Genomic DNA, 18,568 nt, shown 5'->3' on the forward strand with positions numbered 1-18,568 from the left:
CTTAAGATAGAGATCATTTCTGAAGTGTCTGTGTTTTGCTTCAGAACCTCATAGGGCTGGTCCTCAACTGATTAAAAAAAGATACAAATTTCCAGGGATTCATTAATGGTGTTCACCAAATTAGAATCGATTTTCCAAAGTGTCATAAGAACAATTAGCACCATGAGTGATAAAATGGGACTTTCAGACATCACACAAAGCAAAGTCAGTAATTTCCTCTAAAAATTTGTATTCTAAAATCTATACTGATAAATAAATGTGTGTTTTTAACTATAGTGACGAGAAATAATCAGTTGCTATGTAGGCAGAGATGATTCTTTTTTATCATTGTAAATTCCACTAGTTTAGGTAAATATGATTAAGATGTGTGTGTGTGTGTTCCTATACAAATAAACAATAAACTAACAACCGATCTTAATTAGGGAAAACATTAAATAACTTTGAGAGTAACAGGATGAGTGGCCAGGTAGAGCTTCTTTGAATGAATGGATAATGGCTATTTTCCTAAGTGGCTGTTCTTCCGTACTTGAAGACAGTCTGTTCTTGTAAGCAGCAAGGGAAATTCTGTACACCATCCTAATTTGTTCAGCAGCTACTTCCCAGTAGCTCCAGTGGTCCAGTAATTGGTCTAGACATTCAAGGAGGATCTTTTTGATGGACCAGGTAAACCATGTCTCAAGCATGTTGTGTGACCCAGGGCAAGTTTTGTGAATCCAGCACTGACATTAGGTCTCTTGCGCTGCTAAAGGAGAAAAAGTGCAGTGTTGTGCCCTGAGTTGATGCTCAGTAAGCCTGTTCCTTGCTTCCCTCTAACTGGGAGCTGTGAAGAGCTGACTACACCATGGGGAGTGGAGAGTGTGGCGTCCATAGCCACACAATGTCCTGAAGCGAAAGAAATGGCAGGCTCCATCCTTTAAGCTCAAGCCATGCCTCGTATGTCAAAAAGATGCTGTGATCATTAAATATGAACACAATGATTAAGGATTTTATTCTTTTTAAGGCCTTGCAAAGTAATATTTGACAAAATGACTTCTGCGTTAGGGAATCATTTAGATCTTCAAAGAGTAAAAATTTGGATTGAATTTTATAATGGCTGATATGGAATGTGAAATTGACATATATAAGCTTTGAGAGAGTGATTTTCAGGAGCAAGTTTTTTGACTGCATGTTCTAATGCTTCTGAATTATATCTGAATATAATTGAAAATAATTTCAGATAATGGATAGGTTTTAACTTTAGGGGTTAGAATGTGACTGTGTGAATGCACGTCTTTCCTTGTGTTTTACTAGGAGGTGATAATGTTAAATGAATTAGTCATGTATAATAGACATAATTTCTCAGTCAAATGATCTCTTGTAATGTGATCATGGTTTAGCTGCCTCTTGTTCTTATTATGTGGAAATGGATATCAATTCTTTAAATTTTTTTAGATGGCATTTTTCATTTATATTTTCTTAGATATAACATTCTAAATTTATTCCCCAGGCTAGAAAATGTGAATTAATCTTAGGTTCCCCCCATCAGGCAACTCAGTCAGTAGATCACAATTACCCCACCCGTATTCTCTCAAGTGCAGACCACCCTCCCCACTCCTCCTTCCTCCCCGCATCTCAGGCCCTTGCCTTCTCTTTTGGGTGGCTGCTGATGGGGCTGCCTTCAGACTCCCCTTCCTCCAGGTCAGTCCTCTGATTAAAATACTGTGATGATTCTTACTTGCCTGTTCTCTATAAAAAAGGCCTGATGCCCTCCTGGAATGTGCAAGATGCTGCATTACCTGAATCCAGCCTCAGCTTCACTACTTTCCCCTAAGCATTGCTCACTGCAGCAAACTCAAGACTGTAAAGGGTCTCCTCTGGCTTAACACCTTGGACTTCTGTCTGGGTGGCCTTCCTGCCTGTGACCTCCTAGATTCAGTAATCGACGTCCCAGGAAAGCCTCTTCTGAGTTCTGGCCCCACACCCCCAAGGTTAGTCCTTAACAAATCTTTCGTATCATGTATTAATCTGTCTTGTAGTAGTTGTTTTTGCCCCATCCTGCACTAGACCATAACCCTGCAGATTCATTCTTACAGCCGTCTCCAGTCAATGGCATGTTGCCTAGCACAGTGTGTGCTAAGCAAAGGTTCGTGGATAAATGAATGATCCTTTCCCAGAGAGCTTGAGGAAACTTGTGAGAGAATTGTGAGAAAGCAAACCAATTGATGAAAAAGTCTTCAAATAAAGACCAAGACCAAAATGTTCAAATGAATTCAGGAAGAACCGTATGGAATGGAGTATCCTGGGAAGAGGAGCAGGCAGGTCACTGCAGTATAGGTGAGAGGAAAGCCAAGGGCTCTGGACTGAAAAGATTCCCGTTCATAAGCTAGGGAGCACAAATTTTGGAATATTAAAGCTAAGTTTCACTCAATTAACTCCAAATCAAATTCTGGGTGGTTTAAGGGAAGATGAATACAAGACTGAAGGTTAAAGTAGAAACAGTAGTTCAATAACATTATTGCTCTATTGTTTTTGCTTGTGGTTCCCTAGTCCTGAAAAAAGAAATATGGCTGAAGAAACATATTATGCTGTCATAATTGTTGAAACCCTTACTTATGTAAGAGCAAGGTCATGTGGTTTTTTTCTTTTGACGTAATATCTACAGCAATGTCCATTTAATATTAGATGTTCCAAACACTGGGCACATTCTTTCTGGACAACCAAGCCTAATGTATAATATACTGGGGCCAACACAGCTGAGACATCTGTGACTATTTTGTAATACAGACGCCCTATTTTTCTCTTTTTTCAGAGTTTACAGGACTTTATCATCTCTATTTGGAGGACTTTGTGACTACTTCTGGGGCATATTTGGTTTCCCTTTTATAAAACCATGGGTATTCTGTGACAAATGAAACTGTGTTCATGTTACTTTTTCATCTTGTCTTTCTCTCCTTTTTTGGTGGGGGTGGGGGTGGGGAAGGTTGCTTTTATCTTTAAGATAAATAACTTTTTTTGCTTTCTTCTTATTGGTCTACAGCTCTAGAGTCTGTGGCAAAGCGCTTTATCAGGATTTGACATAATATCTTGTGCCCCCATAAATGGAGACAATGCAACAGCACTTTGAAAATGTCTTTACTTTCCTAAATTTCATTTTGTGTTCATTTAACTTGCTATTCATATCCTTATATTATTTGTAAATACTTTAAAACATAACAAAAAATCACGTCTCTTTTCTCAATCCTGTTTTCCAGAGGCAACCACTTTCACCTTTTTCAGCTTTATTTTCTCTGATATCTATCTCTCTAGTTCAGAATAATCTGCATATTCTACTTCTTTGATTTAATTTTAGATGCAGATGATTGACTTTTTGTAATGGTTGCTGAGGACTGTGGGGACCTCACAGCCCCTGTCCACAACCTTGCCCCTCCCCGTGTAAATGCATATCAATTGGGTAAACACATAATAAGAGTTTTCATTCTTTTGACCATGTAAATTCTGTTCACTCTTAGGCTAGTGTCATTTCTCATCAAACACTTTGTTTTTCCTTGGAGTCAAAAATTGACTTTTTTTTTCTACTGTAGACTCGATTTCCTTGGAGTATATCACTAAAAGTTCCTGTACTCTTAGCAGTTTGTAATATATCTCTCAGAAGAGTTTTCCACACAGTCAGTTCTGTCTGGTGATTTACTCATCTCCCACTCCTGGCCCCGCAACGTGGCACTTTTTATAGACCTGGGAGAGCTGTAACCCTGATGAACACCTGTCATAAAAGGGTCTTCCTTGAATATCATCTAAAGAATTTCACTTCCCTCTGGCATTGGACCCCCTTTACCCTGGCCTTCCTAATCCTTGGTTAAGCTCCAATGTAGGACTGAAAATCATTTTTACTCAGGATTATGAAGGCATTGTTCCATAGTTTTTCAGTTTTGTTTATTAAAAATTCCAATATCATTCTGAATAATTATTCTTTGTAATGTTTTTCTTCTTTCTGGAGGCTTTGAGAAATTTCTTTTATTCCTGGTGCTCTGAAATCTTACTATGTGACTAGAAATGGATTTTTTCATTTAGTATCTTAAGAATTTCAGGGGTGGTTGTAAGGGATGGGGGAGGGGGAAATAGGGAAATGTTGTTCAATAGGTATAAAGTTATACAAGATAGAATAAGTTTTAGAGATCTGCTATACAACATCGAAACTATAGTTTACAATACTGTGTTGTGAACTCAAAAACTTAAGAGGGTGGATCTCATGTTAAGCATTCTTATACCACCACCCCAAATAGCCAAAGCAATCTTGAGAAAGAAAAACGGAGCTGGAGGAATCAGGCTCCCTGACTTCAGACTATACTACAAAGCTACAGTAATCAAGACAGCATGGTACTGGCACAAAAAAAGAAATATAGATCAATGGAACAGGATAGAAAGCCCAGAGATAAACCCACGTACCTATGGTCACTTAATCCATGAAAAGGAGGCAAGAATATACAATGGAGAAAAGATGGTCCCTTCAATAAGTGGTGCTGGGAAAACTGGACAGCTACATGTAAAAGAATGAAATTGGAACACTTCCTAACACCATACACAAAAATAAACTCAAAATGGATTGAAGACCTAAATGTAAGGCCAGACACTATAAAACTCTTAGAGGAAAACATAGGCAGAGCACTCTATGACATAAATCACAGCAAGATCCTTTTGACCCACCTCCTAGAGAAATGGAAATAAAAACAAAGCTAAAAAAATGGGACCTCATGAAACTTAAAAGCTTTTTTACAGCAAAGGAAACCATAAGTAAGATGAAAAGGCAACCCTCAGAATGGGAGAAAATATTTGCAAACAAAGCAACTGATAAAGGATTAATCTCCAAAATATACAAGCAACTCATGCAGCTCAATATCAAAAAAACAACCCAATCAAAAAACGGGCGGAAGACCTAAATAGACATTTCTCCAAAGAAGATACACAGATTGCCAACAAACCCATGAAAGGATGCTCAACATCACTAAGCATTAGAGAAATGCAAATCAGAACCACAATGAGGTATCACCTCACACTGGTCAGAATGGCCCCATCATCAAAAAAATCTACAAACAATAAATGCTGGAGAAGGTGTGGAGAAAAGGGAACCCTCTTACACTGTTGGTGGGAATGTAAATTGATACAGCCACTATGGAGAACAGTATGGAGGTTCCTTAAAAAGCTAAAATAGAACTACCATATGACCCAGCAATCCCACTACTGGGCATATACCCTGAGAAAACCATAATTCAAAAAGAGACATGTACCACAATGTTCATTGCAGCACTATTTACAATAGCCAGGACATGGAACCAACCTAAGTGTCCATCAACAGATGAATGGATAAAGAAGGTGTGGCACATATATGCAATGGAATATTATTCAGCCATAAAAGGAAATGAAATTGAGTTATTTGTAGTGAGGTGGATGGACCTAGAGTCTGTCGTACAGAGTGAAGTAAGTCAGAAAGAGAAAAACAAATACTGTATGCTAACACATAGATATGCAATCTAAAAGAAAAACATGGTTCTGATGATCCAAGGGGCAGGATGGGAGTAAAGATGCAGAAGTAGAGAATGGACTTGAGGACATGGGGAGGGGGAAGGGTAAGCTGGGATGAAGTGAGAGAGTAGCATTGACATATATACACTACCAAATGTAAAATAGATAGCTAGTGGGAAGTAGCTGCATAGCACAGGGAGATCAGATCAGTGCTTTGTGACCACCTAGAGGGGTGGGATAGGGAGGGTGGGAGGGAGGCACAAGAAGGAGGGGTTATGGGGATATATGTATACATATAGCTGATTCACTTTGTTAAACAGCAGAAACTAACACAATATTGTAAAGCAGTTATACTCCAATAAAGATGTTCAAAAAAATTAGACATATGTGTGTACATGTGGGTGTGTTTCTGGATTCACTGTTCTGTTCCATTTGTCTATCACTTCACCAATACCACACAGTCTTGTTTACAATAGTTATGAAATAAGTCTTCAAATCAGGTAGGTTAATTCCTCTAACTTTATTCTGTTTTTTTAAAAGTGTTTTAGCTATTCTAGTTTCTTTGACTCTTCATATAAATGTTATAATAATCTTTGTTCCTACAAAGATCTTGCCTGAAATTTTGATATGAATTTTATTAAACTTGTGTATCAAATTGGAGAGAATCACATCTGTTGTCACACACATTATGTTGAGTCATTCAATTCATAAAAATTGTGTGTCATTCCATGTTTTTAGATCTTCTTTGATTTCTTTCATCAGTGTTAAATGTCTCTTTGTGTCTTTCATCCATTTTCTAATTGGATTTTTTTTTAAAGCAGTGAATTATAAGAGTTCTTTATATATTCTAGAAATAATTTCTCTGTCGATGTTTTCCAGCAATTCTCTGATACCAACTAAATACCATACAATTCAATTTTCCTTTTATAATTTTTTAAATTATAAAAATTTTTAAATTTTTTCCTTTAAATCTATGATCTTTGGGGGGTTATATTGTATAAGGTTTGAAGTTTAATTTGAGGTTCTTTTTTTGCCTATGAATATTTAATTATTCCATGAGTCTTTGTTGGAAATGCTCCCTTATTTTCATTGAATTGCATTTGTACCATTGTCAAAACTCAGTTGACTGTATATGTGGGCTCCTTCTATTGTAGATTCTCTATTCTGTTACATTGATCTATGTCTACACTTTGGCAATGCCATATGGTCTTGGTTAGAGTAGCTATATATAGTAGCCATAATATTATGTAGAGTGGTTCCTCCTACTTTATTCTTCATTATCAGATCTGTTTTAGTTTCATTGACTTTACATATAATTTTTAGAATAAGTGTATTTATGTATATGAAATTATCTTGTAGAGATTTTTATGGGAATTGTGTTAAACTTGTGTATCAGTTTGGAAAGAAGACATCTTTACTATGTTGACTCTTCTAATCCATAAACATGATATGTCTTTCTATTTATTTAGATCTTTAATTTCTTTCATAGACTTGATGAAATATATGTTGTATGTTTTCAACATAAAAATCCTGTACATGTTGTATTAGACTTACACCTACATATTTAATTTTTTCTGCTCTCTGGCTTCTGTCAATATTTTGTTTACTTTAGTTTTCTGAAGTTTGCTTACATTACCCATATAATCTACTTTTTCCTTTACAGCCCTTTATGTTAATCATAATTATTTTAAATTCCCTCTTCAATAATTCCAAAACCTGTGGCATATCTGAATTACTTCTCATACTTCCTTTGCTTCTCAGATTGTGTTTTATCTTGTCTGTTAGTACAACTTGTAATTTTTAGTTGAAATGCAGACATTTATTGGGTAATAGGCACTGAGGGCAAATGAGCTTTCAGAGTGAGGTTTTATGTTAATCTGGCTAGTAGTTGGACTGAGTTTATTTAATATTTACTGTAGCTATAGGTAACAGGGACTCCAAATTCTGTATTGGTCTCCCTTTCTGTCTTTGGCCTTCCAAAGGTAGACTTAGTGCCTTGCAACACTTTCAGCTGCAATCCAATGTTATTATATTGAAGCCACGTTGGAGGTGTTAGTAAGGTGAGAGAAAGGGAAAGTGTTCTATTATCTTATGATTAATCTGTCTTTAGTGGCCCTGTGTCACTAGGCTGTGATATTCATAATTGTTTCTTACCTCCCACCAACTCCTTTAGGAGGTAAGAGAGGAAAAGTACACAGGGCAGGAGTTGGGTAATTGACCTTTCCCATAGTGGGGATAAGGCTCTGGTAAAGTCTTTTCTTCTGGAAAGTAGGCCTTGGTTGTGGAGAACACTCTCGTCGTATTTCACAATGATTTCTTTTCCCTTACCACTGCCAGAGACAGAGGGACATTTTTTTAATACATCGCCATGAGATCCTGGGGAGGTTCCTGAAGTTTTGTAAGACCCATGAGAGTGTGATGGTTCTTTTAAGACTGCAGCCCCCAGGAATGTCTCATTTACATACTAGTCCACACTCAGCTTCCAACTTTGTGTTCCTACCAATTTCTGGCTCAGTGGCTTCTACTCTAGGTAAGTTACTCATCAGCTCTAATTATCTGTGTTCACCTGTATCTTCAGACTTTGGGGTGGCTGCAACCTCACTTTTGGAGTCTTACAATCTCCGTTATCCAATGGCTCCAAGAGAAGTCATTGATTCTAGTTGTTGGGCTTTATTCTTGTTGCAAGGACCAGTGAGGACTTTCAAGCTTTTTATATGTTAGAAGTAAAACTGGAATCCAAAATATTTTGTTTTATAAAAGAAGGATTATAAATGCTGTTGTATTTTTAATTTTGGTTTCCACATGTTCTTTGTTTGCATGTAGATATAATTTTTTTGTGTGTGTAGTCATCTGGTATCCTGAGACCTTGCTAAACTCACTCATTATTTTATAAGGAGTTTTTTTTGTCCATTCTTCGGGATTTCCATCATATGTAGACAATCATATCATCTGCAAATCAGGACAGTTTTATTTATTACTTTCCAATGTGTATACCCTTTATTTCCTTTACTTACCTTGTTGCATTGGCTAGAACTTTCACTAGTATGTTGAATATGTGTGGTGAGAGTGGACATGCTTTGCTGCTGATTTTATGGGGAAAGGATTTAGCTGTTCATTATTAAGTAATAGTAGCTATAAGTATTTTGTAGATGTTGTTTATCAAGTTGAGCAAGTTCTAGTTTTCTGAGAGGTTATTTATTGAAATATATTTAGTTAATATTATTATATGAGATTCAGGTATACAACATAGTAATTCAGTATTTTTATAGGTTATGCTACATTACTACATTTAAAGTTATTATAAAATAATGGCTGTATTTCTCCATATATCTTTATAGCTTACTTTAACATAGTATTTTGTACCTCTTAATCCCCTTTCCCTATATTGCCCTCCTCTTCCTTCTCTTCACTGGTAACCACTAGTTTGTTCTGTACGTTTGTAAGACTGTTTCTGTTGTGTTATATTCACTCATTTGTTTTATTTTTTAGATTCCACATATGAGTGATAACATATATTATTTGTCTTTGTTGGACTTATTTCACTAAGCATAATCCCTCCAAGTTCATCCATATTGTTGCAAATGGCATATTTAATTCTTTTTTGTGGCTCAGTAATAATCATATATATGTGTGTGTGTGTGTATGTATGTGTGTGTATATATATATATATACATATATATACATATATATATACATATATATATGTGTGTATATATATATATACCACATCTTTGTCCATTCATCTGTTGATGGACACTTAGGTTGCTTTCATATCTTGGCTATTATAAATAGTACTGCTTTGAATATTGGGTGCATGTACTTTTCAAATCAGTATATTTGTTTTCTTTGGATATATACCCAGGAGTGGAGTTGCTGGATAATATATGGCAGATCTATTTTTAATTTTTGGAGGAACATCCATACTGTTTTCCATAGTGGATATACCAATTTACATTCCCACAGACAGTGTACTAGGGTCCCCTTTTCTCCACATCCTCACCAACATTTGGAAATAGCAGATAGTGTTCTTTTTGATGATAGTTATTCTGACAGATGTGAGGTTTTGATTTGCATTTCCCTGATGATTAGCAATGTTGAGCATCTTTTCATGTAACTGTTTACCATCTGTATTCCTTCTTTGGAAAAATGTCTACTCAGGTCTTCCCATTTTTTAAAGGAGTTGTTTGTTTTTTGGTATTGAGTTGTATGAGCTGTTTATATATTTTGGATATTAACTCTTTAGTGGTCATATTATTTGCAAATATTTTCTCTTATTCAGTAGATGTCTTTTTGTTTTGTTGATTTTTTTGCTTGTTTGTTTTTTGCTGTGCAAAAGCTTTTTACATTTAATTAGGTTCTATTTGTTTTTGTTTTGTTTGTTTTGTTTGTTTTTGCTATAAGAGACAAATCCAAAAAATATTGCTATGATTTATATTAAAGAGTGTTCTGCCTGTGTTTTCTTCTAGGAGTTTTAAATACCTAGGAATAAAGTTAACCAAGGAGGTGAAAGACTTATACTCTGAAAACTATGGGACATTGATGAAGGAACTTGAAGATGATACAAATAAATGGAAAGATATCCCATGTTCAGGGATTGGAAGAATTAATATTGTTAAATGTCCATAGTATCCAGAGCAATCTACAGATTTAATACAATCCATATCAAAATACCCATGACATTTTTTCACAGAAATAGAAAAAATAATTCTAAAATTATATGGAGCCACAAAAGAACTTGAATAACCAAAGCAATCTTGAGACAAAAGAAGAGAGCTGGAGGTATCATGCTCTCAGACTTCAGAATATGCTATAAAGCTACAGTAATCAAAACAGTATGGTACATTCACAAATTGTCTTTTAATTTTTCTCAGTTTGATTACTATGTGTCTTGGCTTGTTCCTCCTTGGGTTTATCCTGCCTGGGACTCTCTGCACTTCCTGGACTTGGGTGACTATTTCCTTTCCCATGTTAGGGAAATTTTCAGCTATTATCTCTTCCAATATTTTCTCAGGTCCTTTCTCTCTCTCTTCTCCTTCTGGGACCCATATAATGTGAACGTTGGTGTGTTTATTGTTGTCCCAGTGGTCTCTTTGGCTGTCCTCGTTTCTTTTCATTCTTTTTTCTTTATTCTGTTCCACAGTAGTGATTTCCACCATTCTTTCTTCCAGCTCACTTTTCCATTCTTCTGCCTCAGTTATTCTGCTATTGATTCCTTCTAGTGTATTTTTTATTTCAGTTATTGTATTGTTCATCTCTGTTTTTTTGTTCTTTAGTTCTTCTAGGTTTTTATTAAACATTTCTTGTATCTTCTCGATCTGTGCTTCCACTCTTTTTCTGAGATCTTGGATCATCTTTACTATTATTATTCTGAATTACTTTTCATATAGATTGCCTATCTCAAATTCATTTAGTTGTTCTTCTGGGGTTTTATCTTGTTCCTTCCTCTGGGACATGTTTCTGTGCTGTCTCATTTTGTCTAACCTTCTGTGATGGCGGTTTCTGTTCCACAGGCTGCACAGTTGTAGTTCCGCTATCTGCCCCCTGGCAGGTGAGGCTATCTAGGAGGCTTGTGCAGGCTTCCTGGTGGGAGGGACTGGTTCCTGCCCACTGGTGGGTGGAGTTGGGTCTTGTCCCATTGGTGGGCAGGGCCAGCTCAAGGGGTGTGTTTAGTGGGCAGCTGTGTGCTCAGGAAGACTTTAAGCAGCCTGTCTGCTGTTGGGTGGGGCTGTGTTCCCACCCTGTTGGTTGTTTAGCCTGAGGTGCCCCAGCACTGGAGCCTACAGGCTGTTGGGTGGAGCCAGGTCTTGGTGAGAAAATGGCAGCTTCCGGGAGGACTCATGCCAATGAGTACTCCCCAGAACTACTACTGCCAGTGTCTTTGTCCCCACAGTGAGCTGCCCCCCACCTCCACAAGAGACCCTCCAATACCAGCAGGTAGGTCTGACCCAGGCTTTTATGAAGTCACTGATTTTTTCCCTGGATCCTGATGTGCACAAGACCTTTTGTGCACCCTCCATGAGTGTAGTTTCTGTTTCCCCCAGTCCTGTGGAATTCCTGTGATCAAACCCCACTGGCCTTCAAAGCCAGATTCTCTGGGGCTCCTCCTCCCATTTCCAGACCCCCAGGCTGGGGAGTCTGACGTGGGGCCCAGAACTTTCACTCCTGTGGGAGAGCTTCTGTGGTATAATTATTTGTCAGTTTGTGGGTCACCCACCAGGTGGGTATGGGATTTGATTTTATTGCAGTTGCGCCCCACCTTGTTGTGGCTTCTTCTTTGTCTTTCAATGTAGGCTATCTTTTTTGGTAGGTTCCATTGCTTTTTTTGTCAATGGTTGTTCAACAGTTAGTTGTGCTTTTGGTGTTTTCATAAGAAGAGGTGAGCTCACGTTCTTTACTCTGCCATCTTGTCTCCATCACTGCGCTCTGCCCTAAACATGACTTTTACATGCAAGGTTCTCTCTTTTTCATAGCTCTCCTAGGAATAATGAATTGAAGACTGAGGAAGCCAATTCTCCTACTTCACTCCCCAACATAGCTTCTTTGCAGACCTTCCAGGTAGTGAAGTGCTTTACACTACTTGCGTGAAATAGATTTTTGGTCGATTGCAATAAGGCAGAATGGAAGAGACTCCTTGCCTGACAATAGTTTTCCAACAGCCAGATGAAGAGATACATAGGGTGAAGTCCCAAACAAATGAGCCTCTGTTCTCATGGAGTTTGGGAATCTGCACAATGGCATGTGGAAGCATTCTCAAGAATATACAGTGGAGGGAAGACAGTCTCCTCAATAAGTGATGCTGGGAAAACTGGACAGCTACGTGTAAAAGAATGAGATTAAAACATTTTCTCACACCATATACAAAAATAAACTCAAAATGGATTAAAGACTTAAATTTAAGCCCAGAGACCATGAAACTCCTAGAAGAAAACTTAGGCTGAGAGGTTATACTAAGAAAGAGTATTGTATTTTGTCAAATACCTGTTCTGCACCGATTGATGTGATCATATGATTTTCTTTCTTTAGCTTGTTAATATGCTAGATTACGTTACTTGATTTTCAAATATTAAACCAGCCTTGCATCCTTGGGATTTGCTCTTAGTCTATAATTCTTTTTGTGTATTGCTTATTTCTGTTTGCTTACACGTTTTTAAGTTTTATGCACGTATACTCATGAGGAATATTGGTTTATAATTTTCTTTTTTTTAATTTTCTGTCTGGTTTTGGTATCAGAGTAATGCTTGCTCTTCATAAAATTAATTTAGAAGTATTCCTTTTCTATTTTCTCAAAAGCCTTGTCTGTAATTGATATTGATTGTTTTAAAATATTTGGTAGAATTTCCTGTGAAACCATCTGGCCCTGCAGTTTTCTTTTTTGGAAATTTTAAAATTAAGAATCCAATGTCCTTAATAATTACAGAGCTGTTCAATTTATCTATTTCTTATTGGGCTAGTTGTAGTAGTGTGTATTTTGGTTTTAAACAATTCATCCATTTATCTAATTTGTCAAGTATTTATATGAAGTGTTCATAGTATTGTCTTATTATATTTTTGTGTCTGCAGGGTCTGTAGTGAAAATCCCCATTTTTGTAATCTGTATTTTCTTTTTTTTCTTTTTTAAATCAAAGTTGTTACTTTCCTTATCTTTTCAGAGTTCTTTATTTCAACTGATTTTATCTATTTTTCTCATGTGTGTGTTCTGTTTCATTGATTTCTGCTGTTTTTCTTGTTTTCTTCCTTTTAAACATTGTGTGCTTATTTTTCCTCTCTTTCTAGGTTTTAAATTTGGAATTGTAGATAATTTATTTTTTTACTCTTTTTTCTAATGTATGCATTTAATTCTATAAATTTCCTCTCAGACCTGTTTTAACTTCATCCCACAGGTTTTGATGTTGTATTTTTATTTTTATTTGCATATATGTGTATTTTTAAAATTTCACTTCAGGCTTCCTCTTTGTCCCCTGGACCACTTAGATGTGTATTGTTGGGAGCTCTATCTGTTATTGATTTCTAGTTTAATTCTATTGTGATTATAGAAAGTACTCTATATGATTTCTATACTTTTATCTTTGTTGAGTTTATCAAACAGCATATGGTCTCTCTTGGTATATATTCTGTGGGTACTTGAAAAGAATGTATATTCTTTTTGTGTTGGGTGGCTTATTCCATAATGTTGATTAGATCCTGTTAGCTGATGACATTGGTGAGTTTGTCTGTATCCTTGCTGATGTCCTGCCTAGTTGTTTCCTCAGATGTTGAGAGAGGGATATTGAAGTCATCAAGTGTAATAGTGAGTTTATTTATTTTTCCTTTCAGTTCTATCATTTTTACTTCACATATTTTATAGCTCTGTTGTTTGGTGCATTCATATTTTCAATTGTTATGTCTTCTTGGTGGATTGAAACTTTCACCATTATGAAAATCTACACTGAAGTCCACTCTATCTGATGTTAATGTAGACATTCCAGCATTTTATTTATTATCTTTTGCATGATATACCTTTTCTATCCTTTTTTAACGTACCTATGTTGTTGAATTGTTTTAAGTGAACCGTAATTGGTTCATGTTTTTTAATCCACTCTGCCAATCTTATCTTTGAATTGATGTTATTAGACCATTTGCATTTCATGTTATTTTCAATTTGTTAAGATTTGTCTACCATTTGTGTTTTGTTTTCTGTTTGCTCTTCCTGTTTTTTGTTTTCCATTTTCTGCCTTTCTGCAGGTTATTTGAGCTTTTGTAGAATTCCATTTTTGTTTATCTATAGTGTTTATGTGTATTGATTTTTGTATGCATTCAGTGGTTGCTCTAAATCTTATATTAAATATGTAAACTTATCACAGTTTACTCGTGTCATAATTTTACCAATTTAAGTGGAATATAGACACTGTACCTCCTTTACATCCTTTTATCCTCCCTAGTTTATAATAAAATTGTCTTAATATTTTATGAACATACATAAGAAAGAATCATATTTTCTGCATCCACCATCAGACAGAAAACCAAAGAGAAAAAGGAAAATCAATTGTATTTTTTATGTTTTTTACTAACTGTGTGCTTCCTTTCTTCCTGATGTTCTAAGATTTCATTTTCAATAGTTTTCTTCCTGTTTAGATATGTTCCTTTAGCCATTCTTTTAAGATAGATCTGCTGGTGACAAAATTTCTTAGATTTTCTTTGTCCAAAATGTCTTTATTCCCTTTTCATTCCTAAAGGTTACTTTTGCTGAATATAAGGTTATAGAGTTCTTTTTATTCAGTATTTGAAAAATTTGTACTTCTTGCATGTGACCACATTGATTTCTGATGAGAAATTCACTGTCACTCAAATTGTTTTTTCCCCATAGATAAAGTATCCTTTTCACTGTTTTTAAGATTTTAAAAATTTTATTTGTCAGAAATTTTACTATGATGTGTCATAGTACATATTTTTGGTTGTAGTTTACATTTTTTTGCACTTATTCTGCTTTTGGTTTGCCTAGCTTATTATGTAGGCTTATGTCTTTTGACAACTTAAGAAGTTATCAGCCTATATTTTTTAAGTAATTTTTCGTCACCACTCTGTTTCTCCTCTGCTTCCCAGACTCCAATGACATGAACACTAGATCTTTTATTATAGTCTCACAGGTCCCTGAAAATCTGATCATTTTTTCCAGTCTGTTTTCTCTCTGATTTTTCAGACTGTGTAATGTCTGTTGTTCTGTATTCTGTTTCATGATTCTTTCCCCTGTCCCCTCCATTCTGTTGTTGCACCCATCAATGAGTTTTCTTTTTAATTTTAGATATTTCATCTTTCAGTTCTGACATTCATTTGTCTTCTTTATATTTTCTATGAGTCTCTCCATTTCTTTGCTTATGCTTTTTATTTTTTCACTTGTCTCAGGTATATAGATAATTGCTCAATGAAGCATTTTTATGATGACTGCTTTCACCTGACAAAATCTTTGTCAGATAATTCTAACATCTGTCTTCTCAGTTTTGGCATCTATTGGTTGTTTTTTTTCTTTCAGTTTGAGATCTTCCTGGTTTTGGTATGATGAGTGTTTCTTAACTGAAACCTGGGCATTTTAGGTACTATGTTATGAAACTGTGTAATTAACCTTTTTGTTTTAGCTATTTTTCCCCAACACCACTCCAGCAGAGGAGGGGTTAGGGTGTCACCTCATTAATTCCGAGTTGTAGAAGTCCTGGTTTCTTACTTGGCATCCCTTGACACCAGAAGGCTGAGCCTTCTAATTACTGCCGGGTAGAGTTGGATGTCCTGAATTCCCACTTGACTGCTACTGATACCTAACTGGCTGGAGGCATAGAAGTGTCTCCTTGCCATGTCATCTCCAGTCATACCATTGGGAGGGGAAGCTCCCAATGTATGATGGGAATGAAAGTCCTGTCTCTCTACTCAGCCTTCCCTGACATTACCGTAGTCACGGGGTTGAGGTTTGGGGCATATTATGATAGCCTGGCAAGGTTGGATGTCAAGTCTCCCCACTCATCTTTGTTGGCATGGGTCAGGCTAATTCCACAGTTTTTCTCTTGTGTTTGGGTAAAATAGAGCAATTATTGTTTAAAAGTATTCTAGCTGCCCCTTTACTGGTTCTTTAGCTAGAAAGAACAGACTTTTGTGGTGTTTATGATGTTTTTGAGTTGCTGGCTTCTTCAGCTCCAAGTCTAGGCTACGTCACCCCAATGAATTAACCACTGGGCCTTTCCTTGTGTCCTGATGCCCTGGGGGGGGGGGGTCTGCCTTCTTCTCTCTACTTTTCACAGTCTTCTCATGTTTGTTTTATAGATAATATCCAGGGATTTCTAGAGAAATATGTGTAAGTATGTCTCTTGCTTCTTCCCAGAGATGGATTTTTTCCCCCAGCTCACCCTTTTCCCGTCAAGGCAAGTTTTGGTTTTAGTAGAAGATGGGTTTGTTTTCCTGTTTTCACTCTAAGTGACCACATTTTTGTGCAAGGATAAGGCTATATACATTTGGAGCTGTGGGCTACAGATAAAATTAAATGTTTTGGAGTGTTTTATTTTCTATTATAGGTTTAAGTAGTTTGTAGTAGTTTGTAGTTTGTAGTAGTTTGTCCATTAAAAAAAAGTCCACACTTGACAAGTAATTCCATCCCACCATTTTCCTACCTACCTCTTATCTAAGTGTATAATGTACATGTAAGGACATTCTTTTCCAAATGCAGAAGCTATAGGAGATGACAGAGTCTCAACTTCCTTATTCTCCACTTCAATGGAGAAAGAATCGTGTTTCTGATGTGGAACAGAAGCATATATTATTGGCAAAATTACTTGCACTTTTGGTTAGGTAATACTGCACTGTAAAAAAAATGATTTTTTTCCAGTCTGTTTTCTGTAATATATGCTTCTGTTCCACTTCAGAAATATGATAATTAGAATTCAATTACTGCATGCTTGGAGTGGAAGATGGAAATATTTTGGAGGAAAAAAGATTATAAATACTTTTCAAGAATTATGCTTTGCAAAATTATATGATTTAAACAGGGTTAAAAAAAACCCTCACCTTTATGGCACTAAAATTTTTATTCCAATGTGATAGTTTGCCTCAAATGTAACAAAAGAAATGCAAACATTTCAAGATTTGAACACAGGGACCATAAACTGACTGAAAAAACAAAAAAACCAGCAGTAGTGTTTCATTTGAAAACACAGTGGATTTAAAAATAATGGATCTGAATTCCCTTAGGCTCATCCTGAACTTCCTGGTTCATCACAACTGCTGTGTTCACTCTTGTGTATACCTCTGGTTCTCACGTTGTTATTATAAATCTGAACTTTGAAGGTACTTGAGATACTTACTCCTGTGTTCAGGTAAATCCCAAACTTAGAATGTGGGCAGACAGACCTGGGTTCAAATTCTAGTTTGGCCATTACTGCCTATGTGACACTGGGTAAGTTATTAATCTTCCTGCATTTCTATTTCCTTATCTGTAAACTGGGGATAATATTACTTGCCTTGTAATAGTAATAATTCTTATATCAGTATATTCTAATATTAGGTATCCATGTGCTCACCATTGTAATTATAACTATAGTGAGATATCACTGTGTACAGGGCAGAATGTGTAAGACCATGTGTGCAGTGTCAGAATTTCTCATCATGGCTCCTCAGATTTCCTGTGCATAGAACACTCTTGCTGAATATAAATCACTACCTGCTTCCTTCATCTGCATTTGCCCACACTGCGTGGAATTCCTACTACTTTCCTGAACAAAGGGAGTGGAGTTCATATGTTCTTAGCTGACAAGTATTAACTGAGCATCTCCTTTGTGCCAGCAGGGGATAATACAGTGAGCGAGACCCATGGGCCTTTCCCTCTGTCCTGTTGGGCCAGGTGAGATTTGCAGGTCACAGGAGCTTCTGGAATGCAGGGGGAATGGGAAATATAGCTGTGAGGAATAAGACCTGGCTTAGAGGTTCATATGGAAAGTCGAGTGTTAGTTTGGGGTAAATTACAGGAGAAGAGGGAGATAGAAAGAAGATATATTTAAAATCATGAATTAGCCACTGAAGGAAGCAGGACAGCAGTGGAAACACAACTCCCAGGGACAGTGGACATGACGTTCCTGTCATTTGGTGCTGAGCACATATTCATCAGAGCTCAACAGATCCTGCACCTAGGAGTCCTTGAAGGAATAATTCTAGTAAAGACTTCTTATTTCCCCTTATTCCATGCTCTCCTCAATGGGGTTTTTCATTTACTTTCAAATTATACCTACAAATACTGTTTAAATTTGCTTTGTATTAATCATTTTATCTACTTATAAATAAAAAGTAATAAAATGAAATTATGCTACTCATACTTATTTCCATATGGATTCTGAGTGTTATATATTATTTTTTCCTAGCTGTGGACCTGCACTGAATTCCCCTTTAAATAATGTGCCAGAGGTTAGAATAAACTACTGTTTATCTATTAAAAATTTAATAACAAGTAAATGGCATTCTTGTCAGATATGTGCCAAAAAAAGGAAAATAAAACCTCCATTATTTCCCTTATAAACCATGTCACTTGGGGAATACCTCCTTTATTAGATGAAAATATTTTACT

The 18,568-nt window shown here is 36.3% G+C and overlaps 1 protein-coding gene across 1 annotated transcript in view; it reads left to right on the forward strand.

The window, feature by feature from the left end:
• GABRG3 (gamma-aminobutyric acid type A receptor subunit gamma3) overlaps positions 1 to 18,568 on the forward strand; it is a 572,166-nt gene that overhangs the window by 254,643 nt on the left and 298,955 nt on the right. The gene's annotated exons all lie outside the window — the stretch shown is intronic.

Source organism: Balaenoptera borealis (genome assembly GCF_965194805.1).
Source record: "Balaenoptera borealis genome assembly, chromosome: 3".
Lineage (NCBI taxonomy): Eukaryota > Metazoa > Chordata > Mammalia > Artiodactyla > Balaenopteridae > Balaenoptera > Balaenoptera borealis.